Consider the following 19496-nt stretch of genomic DNA (forward strand, 5'->3'; position numbering starts at 1 on the left):
TGCGGTCTTGGTCTCAGCGCCTGGTTACACGTATTACGAGGTGATAATTGTAATAGTTTAATAAAAAGATCATGTTTATCAAAAATACGAGTTTTATGGATTTACCGAAACGAATAATGTATCGAAAATATTGTGACGGGATCCACACAGGACAAACCGTACGCCGGATCGAAAAAATCGAAACATGGAAAATATTGCAATTAGGTTAGGAAGGAGTTCTCGGAAGAGTTTCGGGTTATAAAAATGGAAAAACGGGTGACGTCGGTTGGTTCCCAATTATATAAAATAGTTTATAAATACTCGGAAAAAGATTTTATGAAATTCATAAATTTCCTATAGAATCATAAATCAACATAAAAATAAATAGGAAGATATGACAATTATCTATATTTTATTTTGGACATATAAAAATTAAAATACTCAATTAATATTATTTTTAAACATCCAAACACATATATCACTTAATTATTAATTCACAGAATAAATACTACACATGCATAATATTTATTTATTAGCAAAAATAATTACACGATATATCCCAGATATTACAATCTGAACTGGATGTAATGATTGACAGGGTGAATCCAGTTATTCAAGAAGACACTCAACTTCTCCAAGAGCTCAAAAAGGCACAGATAACAGCTTTTCCAGAAGCCTATCTATATCCACACAAAGGAGTAGTTTATGTATGTCCAACAACCAGTCAAGCAAGACATCTCATTGTTCCTAAACATTGTGTCAAATCAAACATGAGGTTGATCATGACCATGCAGTATAATCTAAAGCACAAAAGGAACAAGAATCAGGAGGATGTGGAGATGATAAAAAACTTGGACATATATCTTGTAAATCCTGACACCATGTTGTCAAATACTCAATACAATTTAAGGAAAGACGATGATATTGATGAGTAGAAGGATGACAAACAAAAGCCTTCTGCTCAAATCCAAGTCAAGCCTCTAAAGCAACTGGTAGAAAGGACAAGAGACAAGCAGAAAAGAAGGAGGATGAAAAGAAGGATGATGAGAAGAAGAGAGGAAGTGAGAGAAGAAGCAAGAAGAGACGTGATGGCTCAGAACCACAACAAACCCTAAAATTCCAAACTAAACTAGCTCAACCTTCAAAGTCAACAATCTCAAACATCAAACCACCTCAAACCTCTAAGCCCAAATTTCTATACATACAACTGCTAACTCTTTCTAAAAATTCCAATCACCACAAGCCAAACATCTCTCAAGAAAGTCACAGACCTACCTTCTGTCAAACCATCACACAAAACTCATTTCAAGTCTATTGGGAGAAAACCTAAGAAAGCTAAGCCTACTGAAAAAGTAGAAGTTACTGAAAGGGCCATCTGGAATTGTTTCATGCAGAATGATTATCTACCCTTAAACTGGTGTTGTTTAGATGAAGACTATTTTCAACAATTGGCTGAGGAAATAGTTAGATTCTGGGTTGTCACTCTAAAGGAAGTGAGAATCTACTTTCAAGATGGGACCTTCACTTTTCTGGGCAGCAATTTGATGGACACTCTCTCTCCAACAGAAATCAAAAGAGTGATAAGTTTGTTGAAGGACAAGGATACTCCTACAAGAGCATGGAGATCTGTTCTAGCTGAATGGTTGACTACAAGGGAGGAAAGAAGAGCAAGGAGTATAGAAGAAAATGAGGAGAAAAAGAGGAGGTATGATGAGGAGATTGACATGTATATCAAAAGATCAGAAGAACTCAAAGCAAGAGGGATGAGAAGAATCTCCAAAGATGGAAGATTTCTAAATGTAAAAGCTAGCTCATTTTCAAGATTCAGAATTGAAATGTTAGATGGTTATCCAAAGCAAGACAGACTCAATTTGATGAAAACTCTAACAGCGACTCCAATCATAGAAGAACTTGAAATTCTTGTATATTTAAAAGACCTCATGAGAAAAAAAATCAGAAGTTCCAATCTTTGTCCGATGCTTGTAAATACTCGAACTCAAAATCATCTAATGTATAATTGCTGTAATTGTGTCAATTTTTCTATTAGTCTTATTCTCCATTATAACTTGGGGTTAGTCTTGTTAACAGGCATGAATTGGGGGAGATTGTTGTGCAAGACATGCCTGTACAATAACAAGACTAAGTCAACTTGACAACCCTAAGTAAGTTGTATTGTAATCTTAGTTTGCATTTTGTATTTGTAACAATAAAGTCGGTAAAAATGTCAAAAGAGCAGACTAGAGTCTTTTTCTTTAAATAATATCAAGCCTAAGAATTCTATCTGGAAGAAAATCAAGAAAATCATGCCTCAGAAGAATTATGAGGAAGCTTAGAGTTGAATAAATCTGTTTTGAGAAAAATGTTCTAAGTCAAGATCTCTACAAGTCACAGATTTAGTGTTATAGAGAAGTCATTCGAGAACTCCAGAATGACTTATAGAGAACTCTGGAAAGCTACTAGAGAACTCAGAGATATCGACAAGCCAAATTGAAGACATGAAGATTGGAGATATCGACAAGTCATTTCTTCATTAGAGAACTCAGAGTTATCGACAAGTCAAAATTCACTAGAGAACTCTGATTTATCGACAAGTCAAATTTGACTAGAGAACTCTAAGTTATCGATAAGTCAATAAGTCACTAGAGAACTCAGAGATATCGATAAGCCAAAGTGCAGACATGAAGTGGAGAGATCTCAACAAGCCAAATTCTCTTATAGAGAACTCAGAGACCTCTACAAGTCAAATCAACAGTAGAGTGATTAGAGATCTTGATAAGCCAACATACTTATCGAGATGTCAAGTTCTCTATATGCCTAACTGGAGATCTCGAGGTAAAATCTCAAAGTACAAATTGTAGACCAGTTCAATATCCAAGATTAACTATCAACAAACAATCCAATTAATTGGATTGACAAGTCTACAAAAAGAAGTTTGAAGAATGTGCAAGATCAAAGGTGAAGATTTACTGACAAAGGAAGATCAAAGTTAACACAGTATGCAAAGATATGCTAAGCCAGAAATGGAAGATATATTTTTCCTAAAATGAAAATGATAAGTGAAAGTTTACTAAAGTGAATAGTATCTCTTATTATACACTATGTAAACCAGTAGTTAACTATGATATAAAGTTAACATCGGTCATTTGTTAGTTGTAACAACTTAGATAAGAAAATCTTGTATTCTCTCAAGGAAGCAGCTAAGCTCTTTATTAACAAAGAGCCTAGAAATTTTGTAGCAAAACATTCTTAATTTTAATATAAAATTAGGGGAGTTTTGAAAGATTTGTGTTCACTATTATTGCTTGTTTAATCTCAGTATTAACACATATCACTACAAGATTTACATTTACTTTTTCCAAAACATAAATACTTCAAGAAAAGCATAAAAACACAAAAACACATTCACCCCCCCCCCTGTGTGTAATTCATTACCTAACATAGTATTTAGAAGCCCGTCTAAATTTTAGCCAAAAATTCACATCAATTGCAACAGATTTAAATAAATACTGCAATAACACCTAACTTTTTAATACCATCAATTTTTTTTTAGTTTTATTGCAATGCTTTTAAAAGTTCTTGCAGTATATGTAATGTGCCCTTCCAATAGAAACGGTTTTTGATACATGTTTTAAAATATGGTTGCCATAGCCATCTTATGGTGTAGTGGCTAGCAGTGAAGAATACTCACTTACAACAAGCTGAAAAGTTAAATGATGCAACTCCAGGAGCTGATAAAGAAGCTGGAACTTCTTTACCTATTGATGAAACTCTCGAAGAATTATCTAGACTTACTTTGGAAGGTACAAGAGGAAATAGAGCTATTCAGAAGCTTCAAAATATATTTGATGGTGAAGATCTTTCACCTCCTCCTAAGAGAATTCGAACAAATGATGGTCATTGCGCAACATTCTCTACCAAAGTCATCTAAAACTTTGAATAATTATCCTCTATAATTTATTATTGGTGATAAAGTATAAGGAATTAAGACAAGAAAATGTGCAACAAACATATGTGCTTTTGCATCTTTTCTAGCTAAGAAGGAACCAAAAAATATAAATGAATCTTTTAATGATAAAAATTGGATCATGGCAATGCAAGAAGAAAATAATCAATTTGAAAGATGTGATGTTTGGGAAATTGTAGAGCCACTTAAGGATGCTTCTATCATTGGTACTAAATGGGTGTTCAAGAACAAAGTTGATTAATATGTAAATGTCACTAGAAACGAGCAAGACTTGTGGCACAAGGGTACAATCAATAAGAAGGCATTGATTTTGATCAAACTTATGCTTATGTTGGAAGATTGGAATCTATCAAAATGTTACTTTCATTTGCATGCTACAAGAAAATCAAGCTACACCAAATGGATGTAAAGGTAAATATATCTTTTCTACGCAAATATATATTGATGATATTATATTTGGTACTACTAATGATTCTTTATGTGAGTGGTTTTCTATGTGTATGCATAGTGAATTTGACATGAGCATGATGGGAGAGCTCAATTATTTCTTCGGCTTACAAATCAAGCAAACTTCTGAAGGAATATATATAAATCAATCCAAGTATATCAGAAACTTACTCAAAAGATTTGGTTTTGATAATATAACGCCAAAATCAACACCGATGTGTGTTGTCAGCAAGGTGACAACGATGAACAAGGTAAAGATGTTGATATTCGGACATATAGAGGTATGATTGGAAGTTTATTATATCTTACAGCCTCTGGACCTAATATTAAATATAGTGTTTGTGTTTGTGCAAGATTTTAAGTTAAACCTAAAGAGTCTAATTTAAATATTATTAAGAGAATATTCAAATATTTGAGCGGAACTATTACTCTCGGTTTTTTTATCCTATCACAAATGCATTTGATCTTGTTGGGTATAGCGATGCAGATTATGCAGGTTGTCAAATAGATTGAAGGAGTACAACTGGTGTTTGTGCTTACTTAGGACAAAGCTTAGTTTCCTTGTTAAGTAAGAAACAAACATCTATTGTATTATCTACCGATGAAGGAGAGTACCTAGAAACTGGGAGTTGTTACTCATAAATGCTTTGGATGAGACAACAAATGAAGGATTTTAGAATTTCTTGTGGTCAAACTCCTATTTATTGTGAGAATATAAGTACTATTAAAATTTCTGAAAATCCAGTGAATCAGTTAAGAACCAAGCATATTGATGTTGTGCATCATTTCTTGAGAGACAATGTTGCTAAAGGAAAAGTCAAGGTAATTTTTGTTGCTATTGATGCTCAAATTGATGATATTTTTACAAAACCTCTGGTTGAAAAGTCAAGCTAATTCAGTGAGCAAGCTTACAAGTTGATATCGGGTACTATCAGCTTACTCTTAAGCTTTTAATCTTGTTTATTTGGATTGCATGAAGGGATTATTATGTATCTATTTTTAATTTTATATGCTATATGATCTGACCATTATGAGTGTTGATTAATCAATATCTAGATATATGTGTTTGCATCATTTCAAAATTTTCTATTAATTCCTACCTTATTTGAATTCTGAATTGCTATGTGCTCTGATATATTTGGAGATATATTGTTAGATTTGATAATTGTTTTTGCTATTTTTAATTCCTTTTAACATGAATTTTAAAAGTGGATTTAGTTCTTTTAATTTTATTTCTAAAAACACTCATACTTTAGTCAGTAAAAGAAATATTAGAGAGGCATTTCAGATACGACTCCTCAATAACCTATACACTTGCCCATCAATTAGATCTAGAGTTTTTACTCTTTTCTTCAAAAAAAAATTAATCGCGATTGCTACTATTGTCGGTCGTCTGATAATGACGAAGAAATAGAAGAAAAATGTAAAAGGTCAAGTTGGACGCATAGCTGAGGATTCACAGTCTCATTTTAAGTCGAAACAGCTTCGAGATGAAGAGGTATCCAATACGGAGGCTAATCTGGTTACTGTTGACAGTGGAGATGAATAGTCAGGTGTGCACAAATCCGAAATGAGGATTGATCGAGCTTCAAAGTGGGTTAAGTTGAACTTTAGGATCCGAGAAGAGTTTCGATCTTGGTTTGAATAGAAGCATCTTGATACATGCAAGATCATCCTTGGTAAACCTCTGATTGGTAAGAACTTTATAACTGTGGTGCTCTTAAGTTATTTCGAGAGTTAAGGGTTTGGATCATGATTTGCCAAAAGTTTGTTACCCTGTGCTTGTTAGAGAATTTTATTGTAACTTTCATGTTGAGAAAGATCGGTATATATCATTTTTAATGGGGTCAGAATTAATCTTAATGCTGGTGTTTTAAGTAGTATGTTAGATATTGTGAGTCCATCTAATGTTTACATTTATAATAAGAGAGGACCTAAAGATATTGAAGGTTTTACTGCTTTAGATAAGATTAAGTTGATTACTGGTAATGTTGATTTTTCTGAGTATTTTGCTCCTACTATTGCTCAAGTGGTGTCAATGGCTCACTTTTTGTTCAGAGTTTGTATGAAAAATATTTTTCCTAGGTTGGGTACTAGGTCAAACTTTGTTGCACAAGATGTGCTTATTGTGAGTATGCTTTTAGCTTATAAGTGAATTGATTTTGAAGAAAATGATTCAAGTTTTCGATAGGGAACCAACTACTGGATTACATAATGGTCTACTGTTGACCAAGTATTAGTCGCTAAACACGCGCTAAAATACACACAAGTATACGCGTTCGCAAGTAGTATAAGATATAAATCAGATTCATTCCCACAGAGACTGGCTTGGTTAACTAATTAATGTATGCACTTAAGCAACAATGTATGGTTATTATTCAATGTTAAGACAATAACAAATTGAGGTTGTTTATAACTAAGAATTAAACTAACAATTATAACTAAGGGAATAAGAATGATTGAATTAATATATATGACAAACATGGGATTCTAAAATCATTAAATACTTCATTCAATAGCCTTATTGTCCTTAACCTTAGCATGTAATGGTGATGCCACTAATCAGATAACACGGAACTGCTAAACGCCAACTTTCCTTGTGCGAATAACATACTATCAGACATCCACAAAAGAGATAGAAGCTGAATAGACACCAATTATATTGAGACCCTATATGTCTATAGAAGTTGACAACATAACAGTTTAAGCACAAGTTATCTATCTTGATTACATAGGGCAAGTAAGATGGTTAAAATTACCTACGAATCATGCATAACAATAACACATGAACCTATGCTAGCATGGCAAGTTCTAAATAATTATATTTATTGTCACTTCATTAAAGATTAACACGCTATCTTATAAGTTCGCAATGCTCATAAGACGAATAAGCACAACCTATACTAGGTTATTATATAATCACCACACATTATGGCATCAAAACAAATTAACTAAATAAATCCATAAATAAATCCATTAGAGCCCACGATAACGATTAGCCCATAATCGGACTCATCATCAACGTGGGTTCCAATAAAAGCATGGTATAATAAACGTAGTCTTTATACTTTAATAACAAAACCAAGTACGAAATAAGAGTAAGGTTCACAAGTAAGAAAACTAGAATCCAAATTACAACTTAGAACAAAGATTCACAAGTAAAAACAAAATCTTCTTCGACTTCGTTGAATCCGTGCTAAAAAGGTCTTCTTACGGCTCTTCTTGCGCTTTGGTACGTCTCTCTCTTGAAAATGTCCTTTAATTGAATATATATAGCAGCCCCATGCAATCCAGAAGTCCTCCAATTTTAATAATAATAGAATCATGATTCTTTGAATTCGCACCGGCGCGGTAGCGCGCTATCACAGCGCGGGAGCGCTGCCTTTCTGACATCCTGGCACGGTCGCGCGCTTGACCAGCGCGGGCGCACCGTACCTCTGGAAAAAACTTCAGATTTTTGATTTTCTTTTCTGCTTCGAGTCGACTTTCCACAAGATTTTATTCCAACACCACCTTGACACCAAATTAGCACCAAAACAATGCCAAGTCACCTGATTACCTAGATAATGCCTGAAATGCAAAAACACTAGAAAACATGTTAAAAAACTTAACAACTTCAGTACAAATGCATCAATTCAAAGCTTAATATAACATTATAAAGTGTCATAAATGCCACTCAACATACCCCCAAACTTGAATCGATGCTTGTCCTCAAATATAAACTGACTCAAATAACAAGAAACAAAAATGCATGAATGCAACTATTATGAATGCAACGATTCCAATAGAATAACTAAACCAATCAACGAGCAACATCTCAACAAATGCAGTTACTCGCATAAAGATCAATCAAATCATACAAATCAACTTATAAACTTGAGACATGCGTGTGTGCAATTGCTTATAGATATACTATCGTGACTAGATCAATAATCATGACTCACTACTCAACAAGGAAATCGCAAGGTTATAAATAAAATAAAAATCTAGACTCAAAATAACTTATAACACTTCAATTTTTATATTGGAGTTTTATACGGATTCATACTTTTATTTAAACAAAACAACACACATATGTTTATTTGATCATGCAATGAGTGAGGTCCATAAAAGACTTATACAATAGTACCCATGTAGCGAGCATTAGGTTAGCAGATCCCCCCAGACTATAAAAGCCTTAGGTCACTAGGCATAAAGTCCCCTAAGAACTTAATAACTCGAGTACTAAAGAGCCCACTTGTGATCAATTATACATAACACATTTTCTTTTTCTTTTTTCTTTTTTCTAAGTTTTTTTTCTTTTTTTCTTCTTTTTCCTCTTTTCTTTTTATAAATTTCTCAACGAGTGTGTTTCGCTCCATCTCGCTCAACCCTAGACTACTCATATAAATATGAGCCGGCTACTAGCCATTTGACACCTAGCCACACAACTAGCAATGAAATCTAATTTTTCTCCAATTTCTAAAAATTCATGTTATTTTATTATTAAGAGAATATTCTAAATTTTAAATATAAACAAGCGATTAAACCTCGACAAACAAATAAACCATGATCATGATCTAGAACTTAAGCAACCTATAAGACTTAGTGAAATACAATTGTCTCTAACATGCAAATTAATTCAATAAGACTGACATCACTAAATAGACATCACTACACTAGCATCAATATCACAGATTAATCGGAAAAATCATCTAAGGGATCATGTTATTATACAAATACATGAACTATATGAACAAACTAACATAAAAACTATCAAAAATAATAAAAAAACTATTATATGGCAAAATATGCAAACTATATGCACTAAACTATCATAAATATGCAAACTAAATGTGACTCACACAAATATATTTCTTCAACTACTACCCCCAAACTTAAAATATTCACTGTCCTCAGTGAATATAATAGTAAGGAATCAGGCATACCTACTGCGAATCAGAATCATCACCCTCAATGGGTGGAGTGTCAGGAGGCGGATACATGGAATCCTCACCAAAAACTGGCCACTAGATGTCAGCACCGGTGGCTCGAAAAGCTGTCCCCAATGCCTGGGTGATATCACGTGCAAACCTACTATGGATGTAATGCATCGCATCCATCCTCCTAGCGAGATGCCTGTACTGCGTCATGCTCATGCCAGCTCCCACATCAGCTCCTTCCTCCTCCTCATGTGCCTACTGCGATGGCCCTGCCTCATCTCCTAGCTGATATCTCCATGCAGTCTTGCTCGCCTAAGTGGCCCCAGCTGGCTTCCCACCAGGTAGGTGGTCAAAAGTATAACCAAGCCCTTTCAGATCGGGCTTGCCTACATCCCATTCTTGCATCATAGCCAAAGTAGTGCTGTCAATAGGAGCACTCGGGATCTGCAACAGCTCATGTGCAGGCCAATGAACACCAACTGCCACACACAGCTTCGTCGTAACAGACGCATATGGAATAGACCCCGTGGTACTCCCCCTCAAGAACTTCAGGATACCCTGATAAATCACCATCCCCAAATCCACATAATCGCCCTGAAGAATGCCCCATAACAGCCGTGCACGCTCCACAGTAATCTCATGCACATGTGAAGATGGTATGATGTTACCACAAATAAACGCGTTCCATGCACGGGCAAACCTGTTCATGCTGGAAGCCGGGAACGTAGAATACTCGGTAGTACCCCTCTTGATCTTCCTGTGAGTGTCGGGCTGGCACAGCATATCAACAATAAGATCCAGATCAAAGTCCTCTAGAGTCTTATCATTCCACGTTTCTTGCCCGGGCTTCCTCGCGGGTTGCTCAATCACCATTCTAATAGCCTCTGCACTGTACGCCACAGTTCTCCCTAGAACCACCATGAAGCCATTCTTCTCAGCCTTCGCATTCACATAGAACTCGCAAACAACACTAATGGGTATAGCAGCGGGTGCCTCGTGAAAAGTAACTCATCCCATCTCCAGAATCATCTCCAATAACTTACCATCTTTCCTTGATGGTAGAAAACCTCGCTCCTTAATGATCGGCTTCGAGAAAAGCCTCGTATACTCCGCTTCAGCCTCGGGAGTAGAGAACCTCAGACTTACACCACCCACACTTGAAGAATCGGTGGTGCTGCTGCTTACTTCTGTTCTTTGTCTTTTGGGTGCCATTGGAATTGAGTAGAGAGAATAAGAGTTGTGTTTGAGAGAGAATTTGTGTTTGAGAATTTGTGAAGTGGTGAAGAAGTTTGTGTATGAGGTGTATGTATATATAGGTCGTGAAAAGAGAATTATATATGGAATAGAAGTAGGATTTGATTATGGGAGTAATAGGAGTAATGGGTTTGATTTGGAGAGGGAAATTTGGGATGTGGGGGAGTAAAATTCGGTTGGGAATTGATTTTGTAGCAAAAATCCCGATTTCCCCCCTTAAAACTGCCTTTTATGTTTTCTGAATCGGGACCTCGGCGCGGCCGCACGCTAGGACAAAGCGGGCACGCGCTACTTCTGCCAAACCGGCACGGCTGCGTGCTAGAACAGCGCTGACGGGCCGTGTTTCTGTTTTTCAGCGCAGCCGCGTGCTAGGACAGCGCGATCGCGCCAGGGTTCTGTAGTCAGTCCTAAATTTTTTTCATTTTTTGATTTTTTTTGTGATTTTCTCTTTTCTTCTTATTTCCTCTACCTACTAATGTAAAACAAACTTGGGTTATCTCCCAAGAAGCACTTGCTTTACGTCGTTAGCTTGATGTATAACTCGAGATCAAATGGAAAATAAAACGGCATTAACCACCTCGCGGGTTGCCGTGTCACTATAATAATGTTATAACCTTTGACCATTTACCTGAATGCTTGGCCCAGATCATTCACAAAAATTTCCACGCTCCATGTGGAAATACAGTTTTGACAATAAACGGCCCTGACCATCTTGACTTCAACTTTCCAGGAAAAAGACGGAGACGAGAGTTGAACAAAAGAACTTGTTGCCCCGACACAAATGATTTCAGCACTAGACCCCGGTCGTGCCACCTCTTGACTTTCTCCTTATACATTTTGTTATTTTCATAAGTTTGAAGTCAAAATTCGTCGAGCTCATTCAATTGAAGCATCCTCTTCTTTCCAGCTACATCCAAATCCAGATTTAATTTCTTCAAAGCCCAATATGCTTTATGCTCCAGCTCCACCGGCAAATGACACCCCTTACCATAAACCAACTGATACGGTGACATCCCTAGCGGAGTCTTGTATGCTGTTCGATATGCCCAAACAGCTTCATCAAGCTTCAAAGACCAATCCTTTCTCGATGGACACACAACTTTATTTAAAATATGCTTGATCTCCCTGTTGGATACCTTGGCTTGACCATTCATTTGAGGATGATAAGCCGTAGCAATGCGATGATTCACATTATACCTTTGCATCATAGTAGTGAACTTACGATTACAGAAATGCGACCCCTAATCACTGATTATGACTCATGGAGTTCCAAATCTTGTGAATATCTGCTTATGAAGAAAATTATGCACCACTTTCGCATCGTTCGTTGGCAACACCTTAACTTCAACCCATTTCGACACATAATCAACCGCTAACAAGATGTACTGATTGTTACAAGATGAGATAAATGGCCCCATGAAATCAATTCCCCAAACATCGAAGACCTCAACCTCGAGAAGCACATTAAGAGGCATCTCATCCCTCTTAGACATATTACCCACACGTTGACATCGATCACATTTAAAAATGAATTGGTGAGCATCTTTAAATAAGGTTGGCCAATAGAAACCTGCTTGCAGAATATGAGTTGCTGTCATTTTACCACCATATTGTCCTTCATAAGCCGTTCAGTGGCAATCTCGCAAGATCCCCCCCCCCCCGTTTCATTGCAGGGAATATATCTCCTGATAATTTGGTCAGCTCCTTGTCGAAAAAGAAACGGTTCATCCCACATACCACTTCACTTCATGTAGAAACTTCTTCCTTTGAGCATAAGATAAGTCGGGAGGCATGATATTACTCACAAGGTAGTTCATAATGTCTGCAAACCACGGTTCTTCTTCTTGCACTCCAAACAGCTGCTCGTCGGGAAAAGACTCATTTATCAATATCTTATCCAATGAAGTAGCATTAGGGTTCTCTAAATGCGAGAGATGATCAGCGGCTTGATTTTTAGTCCCCTTTATGTCCTTGATCTCTAGTTCAAATTCTTGAAGCAAAAGAACCCATCTAATCAATCTAGGCTTTGAGTCCTTCTTGGAGACGAGATAACGAATTGCAGCATGATCAGTGAAAACTGTCACTTATCCCAAGTAGATAAGATCGAATTTTCTCAAAACCATAGATAATAGCCAAAAGTTCTTTCTCCGTAGTAGTATAATTCAGTTGAGAACCATTTAGGATCTTTCTAGCGTAGTAGACCATATGAAATATGTTGTTCTTCCTCTGCCCAAGAACTGCTCCAACTGCATAGTCACTTGCATCGCAAATCATCTCAAAAGGTTCATTTCAATTAGGTGCAGTTATGACAGGTGCCGTGATTAAACTCTTCTTCAATGTTTCAAAAGCTGCAAGGCACTCGTCATCAAACTTGAAAGAAACATCTTTCTCTAGCAGACTGCATAATGGCTTCGAAATCTTAGAGAAGTCTTTGATGAAACGCCTATAGAAACCCGCATGGCCGAGAAAACTGTGAATTCGTTTAACAGAAATAGGTGGAGGAAGATTCTTAATGACCCCCACCTTGGCTTTGTCCACCTCAAGACCCTTACTAGAAACCTTGTGCCCGAGATTAATGCCCTGTCGCACCATAAAGTGACATTTCTCCCAATTGAGAACCAGATTGGTCTCAACACACCTCTTGAGAACGTGTCCAAGATTTTGCAAGCATTCATCAAAAGAATCACCAAATACAGAGAAGTCGTTCATGAACACCTCCACATACATCTCTGAAATATGGTCGGTGCACTACACAGACCAAAAGAAACTTGTCTGAAGGCGAAAGTACCAAATGGACAAGTGAAGGTAGTCTTCTCCTGATCTTCTGGAGCAATACAAATCTGATTATAACCCGAATAGCCATCAAGAAGATAGTAGTACTCATGACCAGCCAATCTATCAAGCATCTGGTCAATGAAGGGCAAAAGGAAGTGATCATTCCGAGTGGCCTTGTTTAGCTTCATGAAGTCCATGCAAACTCTCCACCCCATGACTGTTCTTGTAGTAATAAGCTCATTCTTCTCATTTACTACCACAGTAATTCAACCTTTCTTTGACACACATTGAACCGGGCTTACCCATGAACTGTCAGAAATAGGATAGATAATCCATGCATCTAGTCACTTAAGAATTTCTTTCTTCACTACTTCCTTCATAATCAGATTAAGTCTTCTTTGCTGCTCAATCGTAGGCTTGCTACCTTCCTCTAGCAGAATTTTATGCATGCAATAAGAAGGGCTGATTCCCTTGATATCTGTTATAGTCCAACCAATTGCCGATTTGGACTCTCTTAAAAGCCTTAGGAGCTTTTCCTCGTCACTACCTGAAAGGTCAGATGCAATAATAATAGGCAAAGTAGAAGCATCACCTAAAAACGCATACCTTAAATGCTCAGGTAGAGGCTTAAGCTCAAGAGTGGGAGCTTCCTCAATAGATGGCTTGAGGCATTTAGGAGCTTTGTTCAATTCCTCCATTCTAAGAGATTCAAAAGGCATATCAATCTTCCTCTTCCAGGGAGAAGCATTCAAATATTGTAATTGTTCTTCAGCTTCGTCATCTTCACTATCTGAATTTCCCAATAAGGCTTTTTTTAAGGCATCGGACCTTAGCAATTGATCAAGTTCTGAAGTAACCATATAAAAAACCAACTCCGCCTTTAAGCACTCCTCATCTCTGTAGGAAATTTTATAGCATTGAACACATTAAAAGTTACATCCTGATCCAGCACTCGCATTGTGAGCTCACCCTTCTACACATCTATCAAGGTTCGGCCAATCGCCAAGAAAGGTCTTCCCAAGATTATGGGAATCTTTTTATCCTCCTCAAAATCCAGAATGACAAAATCAGCAGGGAAGATGAGTTTATCAACCTTGACCAAGACATCATCCACAATACCTCACGGATATGTAATAGAACGGTCGGCCAATTGCAAAGTCATATAAGTTGGTTTTGGATCAGGTAAGTCCAACTGCTTGAAGATTGACAAAGGCATCAGATTGATGCTAGCTCCCAAGTCACATAAGCATCTGTCAAAAGACACATTTCAAATAGTACATGGAATAGTGAAGCTTCCTGGATCTTTAAGCTTCGGAGGCAACTTCTGTTGCAGCACAGCACTGCATTCCTATGTGAGAGCGACTGTCTCTAAATCATCTAGCTTCACTTTCCGAGAGAGAATCCCTTTCATAAAATATGCGTAACTAGGCATCTGCTCAAGAGCCTCAGTGAAAGGTATATTGATATGAAGTTTCTTGAACACCTCCAGAAACTTCTCAAATTGTTTGTCCATTTTTTTCTTCTGCAGCTGCTTAGGAAAAGGCGGTGTAGGATAGATCTGTTTCTCCCTTGTATTACCCTCAGGAGGAGTGTGCTCAACAGTAGTCTTCCTTGGTTCCACTTCTACTTCCTGCTGCTCTACTTTCTTCTCAGCCACAGCTTCTTTAGTCAACACTTGAGTTTGTTCAGGATTTGCAACCTTTCCAGGCCTCAAAGTAATTGTCTTAACCTGCTCCTTAGCTTCTTTCCTTCCTGGAACTTCTGGGTCACTAGGTAGTATACCAGGCTAATGATTTAGCAAGGCATTGGCAATTTGCCCAAATTGATTTTCCATTGTCTTGATAGAAATAACTTGACTCTTGCACATAAGCTTCAACTCCTCTAATTCAGATTTTTCATTAGCTTGTTGCAGCCGAAGTTGCTGTCTTGGTGCATATTGCGGTTGCTGAAAACCAGGAAGGTTGTACTACTTAGCTGGATACTGCTGATAAGGCTGTTGAACCGCATTCTGAGCATTGCTCCCACTGAAATTAGGATGATTGCGATTGGTGGGATGATAAGTGGCTGGCACAGGTTGCTGCAAATGCTGAAAGTTGCTTATGAACTGAGCTGATTCACTAGAAACTGCACGCTGATCAGTCTCATTAGCACCAGCACAAAGCTCACAGACACTCACGATTTGATTAACCCCATGATTAGCCAAAGTGTCCACCTTCATCATCAAAGCCTTAAGTTGGGCATCTATAGCAGTTGCTGTATCCAACTCCAGAATTCCTGCTACTTTTCCCTGAGTCAATATTTGGGAAGGATTCTGGTATTCATTAGCAGCCATCAGTTCAATTAATTCATAAGCTTCATCGTAGCTTTTAGCCCACAAGGCTCCTCCTGATGCTACATCGAGCATAGGTCTTGAAGTAGCACCCAATACATTGTAGAAACAGTTAATAATCATCCAATTAGGCATGCCATGGTGTGGGCACTTCCTTAGCATCTCCTTATATCGATCCCAAGCCTCACACAGAGATTCTCCAGTTTGCTGAGCAAACTGAGTAAGAGCATTCCTGTTTGCAGCAATCTTCGTCATAGGGAAGAATTTAGTGAGAAACTTTTGAGCAAGATATTCCCAAGTGGTGATAGACCCTGTTGGTAGAGAATGTAACTAGCTCTTAGCCTTGTCCCTCAGAGAGAATGGGAAAAGTCGCAGCTTGATAGCATCTTCAGTCACATCATCGAACTTGAAAGTGTCGCAGATGAAATCCCTGATGTGCATGCTGGGGTCTTCAGTAGGAGAACCCCCAAACTGAACCTAGTTATGTATCATCTGAATCGTGCTTGACTTGATCTCAAAAGTGTTAGCCCTGATGGCTGTCTTGATGATGCTTGACTGAATGTCATTGATCTTAGGCTGAGTATAGTCCATCAAAGCCTTAGGATTTTCTGCTTGATCTCCCATCACTACTAAAACTAGTTCTTCGACTTTCTCTTCTTCTTCTACCTTCTTTTCTTCTTCAAAAACTTCCTTTTGAACCACCACAACTTCTTCCTCGGCTTTATCCAGAGTTCTCTTATGAGTACGCGAACGCGTATACATACACCCTCCCTAGAGTACCTGATATAAGACAAGGAAACAGATAAGTAACAATGTCTGAATCAATGAACTTTAACGACCACTGATGGAAAATACATAAACTAAAAATTAACATTGTAGTCCCCGGCAGCGGCGCCAAAAACTTGTTAGTCGCTAAACACGCGCTAAAATACACGCAAGTATACGCGTTCACAAGTAGTATAAGATATCAATCAGATTCGTTCCCATAGAGACTGGATTGGTTAGCTAATTAATGTATGCACTTAAGCAACAATGTATGGTTATTATTCAATGCTAAGACGATAACAAATTGAGGTTGTATATACCTAAGAATTAAACTAACATTTATAATTAAGGGAATAAGAATGATTGAATTAATATATATGACAAACATGGGATTCTAACTTCATTAAATACTTCATTCAATAGCCTTATTGTCCTTAACCTTAACATGTAATGGTGATGACACTAATCAGATAACACGGAACTGCTAAACGCTAACTTTCGTTACACGAATAACATACTATCAGACATCCACAAAAGAGATAGAAGCTGAATAGACACCAATTATATTGAGACCCTATATGTCTATAGAATTTGACAACATAACGGTTTAAACACAAATTATCTATCTTGATTATATAGGGCAAGTAAGATGGTTAAAATTACCTACGAATCATGCATAACAATAACACATGAACCTATGCTAGCATGGCAAGTTATAAATCCTTAAATTCGCTGTCGCTTCATTAAAGATTAACACGCTATCTTATAAGTTCGCGACGGTCATAAGACGGATAAGCACAACCAATATTTTGTTATCATACAATCACCACACACTAAGGCATCGAAATAAATTAACTAAATAAATCCATAATAAATCCGTTAGAACCCCACAATAACGATTAGCTCATAATCAAACTCATCATCAACGTGGGTTCTGATGAAAGCATGGTATAATAAACGTAGTCTTTATACTTAAATAACAAAACCAAGTATGAAACAAGAGTAAGGTTCACAAGTAAGAAAACTAACATCCAAATTACAACTGAGAACAAAGATTCACAAGTAAAAACAAGATATTCTTCGACTTTGTTGAATCCGTGCTAAAATGATCATCTTACGGCTCTCCTTACGCTCTTGTACGTCTCTCTTTTGAAAATGTCCTTTAATTGAATATATATAGCAGCCCGATACAATCCAGAAGTCCTCCAATTGTAATTATAATAGAATCAGGATTCTTTGAATTCACACCGGCACGGTCGCGCGCTATCAGAGCGCGGGCGCGCTGCCTTTTTGACATCCTGGCACGGTCGCGCGCTTGACCAGCGCGGGCGCGCCGTACCTTTGGAAAAAACTTCAGATTTCTGATTTTCTTTGCTGCTTCGAGTTGACTTTCCACGAGCTTTTATTTCAACACCACCTTGACACCATATTAGCACCAAAATAATGCTAATTTACCTGATTACCTAGATAATGCCTGAAATGCAAAAACACTAGAAAACACGTTAAAATACTTAACTACTTGAGTATAAACACATCAATTCAAAGCTTAATAGAGCATTATAAAGTGTCATAAATGTCACTCAACACCAAGGTGTTTAAGTGGTGTAATGTGGAGGTTTCTGACATTGAGACAATTTCTGCTAAGGAGTTTTTAGATGTAAGATGATTTTCAAAGAGTGGGTTAAAGGTTGAAGCCGACGGCTCCCTTGTGGTTGTTGAAGTCCCTAAGCCCTCCCTTATCCCTGTGTGGCCTACTGTTGTTCAAATTGATGCAGACTTGTCAACTAAGTTCAATGAGTTTATGGCCGATATCAAGTCTAGAAGACAGAGAATTCTGGAGAGGTTGGATAGGATTGTTGTTGATAAGAAGATACTTAAGGATGTACTGTGGGGTACTGCTACTCCATCTGGACCATTTGATCCTTTGAGTGCTATACTCCAACAAGAAGATCAGTGGACAACATCTTGGTTGCTGCTGCAGATTAGTATGGCATGCACTTTCATACTAATTCTACTACCACCAAGAATGAAGAGTTCAACAAGGAGAACAGTGAGGACAAGGATAAGGATGAGGATCTTGAAGACAATGCCTAAATTTTACTTCTCTTTAATGATCAATAGGGGAGTAATTTAGGAAAGGGATTATATTTGTTTTGTTTAAGTACTGATATGATGGTTGGAACTTATGTTCTTTGTTAGTTTGAACTATTTGTTAAAGTTTGTTTATTTGAGAATTTGGTGATTTAGTTCACCATAAGTATTTATGGGGTTTGACATGGATGTTTGGATTTTGTTTTTTTAATCTATTATATTTTTATATTAAGTCATTATTTGTGTATTTATTTATTGCTTAATATATACGTTCAGAATAGGTTCTATATGATTTAGGGGAAGTATCATATACTTTCCTAAGGTTGTGTAATCATCAAAAAGGGGGAGATTGATATTCTTATGATATTTATGAACACACTGTTAGCAAGGTCATAGCTTATTTTGTTATCTTAATAGCGAGCTGATTATAATGTATCTATAGTTGTTACTAACATTATTTTGCATAAGTCAAATACTATGATAGAATTGATCTATCAGCAAGCTAATATTATTTTGACAGGTCTATCAGCTAACTGTCGGTTAACGCATGAAATTTATTCAGGATAACTGTTACTTGTGAATTTCTAGTAGATTTGAGCTCCTCGGATATTCAAACTCTTTTATACAAACTATTTCCTATTTTCTAGTAAGGTGTTTACAAAGATTTTTATCCAAACAACTTACTTAAAGATTGATATTAAATTTAAACTAAAGATAGATGTTTTTAAATGGTTTTAAATCTATCTTATCTTTAGTTTAAACGTGTTTTGAATTATCTTAAAATTTAAATTAAAATAAACTAACCGTGAGACTTGGTCAAGATCAAAAGTTCTGTTAATTATTCGAAATATAACCTAATCTATACATACACTTAGGTATAGTTTCTTTTTAGGCTGATCCACGAAGTATGCACCATACCATCTGAAAAAATACAACTTTGTATTCATTGAATATTCATATTTTCAGCTCT

The 19496-nt window shown here is 36.9% G+C and overlaps 1 non-coding gene across 1 annotated transcript; it reads left to right on the forward strand.

The window, feature by feature from the left end:
* Positions 1-15803: 15803 nt before the first annotated feature.
* Positions 15804-15910, forward strand: LOC141699292 (small nucleolar RNA R71). The gene has a single exon (XR_012565765.1). It is a non-coding gene; the product is annotated as a small nucleolar RNA R71 (small nucleolar RNA).
* The last annotated feature ends 3586 nt before the right edge of the window (positions 15911-19496 follow it).

This window comes from Apium graveolens, chromosome 11 (assembly GCF_009905375.1).
Source record: "Apium graveolens cultivar Ventura chromosome 11, ASM990537v1, whole genome shotgun sequence".
NCBI lineage: Eukaryota > Viridiplantae > Streptophyta > Magnoliopsida > Apiales > Apiaceae > Apium > Apium graveolens.